This window comes from Sceloporus undulatus, chromosome 3 (genome assembly GCF_019175285.1).
Source record: "Sceloporus undulatus isolate JIND9_A2432 ecotype Alabama chromosome 3, SceUnd_v1.1, whole genome shotgun sequence".
Taxonomy (NCBI): Eukaryota; Metazoa; Chordata; class Lepidosauria; order Squamata; family Phrynosomatidae; genus Sceloporus; species Sceloporus undulatus.
Genome location: NC_056524.1, coordinates 154,070,386 through 154,071,092, shown reverse-complemented (window position 1 = coordinate 154,071,092; position 707 = coordinate 154,070,386).

Below are 707 nucleotides of genomic sequence, written 5' to 3'. Positions count from 1 at the left end.
GAATTATAATTCTAATTCTTGCAATGATGGTGTTAAAAGGCTTTCTGTGGTCTTTTTGAAATGTCTGGCAAAAGGGGTTGCAGTGTTTACCATTTGATTAAGGCAAACTGTTGCCTTCTAAATCAGTAGAACACTTGAGCTAGAAATGAACTCAAATTCAATTGTCTTGAAATTGAGAAGTTGTAAAATTTGTCCTCCCCGTAAACTAGAGAGCCGGCTTTGAGGGGAGGACATTTCCCCTTGCAGAGCTCTCCTAAAGCAGGAGGACTTGCTAGGGTTCTTTGGGCACCAAATGTGATAGAGCTGTTCTCAGAAGTCATCCCCCATTTATCTCTCCATGAAAGCCTCAGATTTATCACTGTTCTTAAACTATTGATGCTGACAATTACATTCTTAACATACAGGCCATTTACATATCTGATAATATAAACATTCTGACATTTGGTAAACCTACAAAGTAAAAATCTATTATCACACTTCAAACCTGTGGTAATACAGTGGGACGTCCTAATGAATTATAACTTAGCAGCCTTTTTTTCCTTTTCCTGGACAAACTAACAAAGCCGCCCCTTTGGAAAACATTGTTGTAGGGCATTTGCACCCACTGGGGCACAAAAAATGACTGTTTTCTCTCTAGTCTTGTGGCAAGAGGAACAAGAGTCTGGGATTCTAGCTCAAAACTTTTTATTGTCATCAAAACAAGCAAA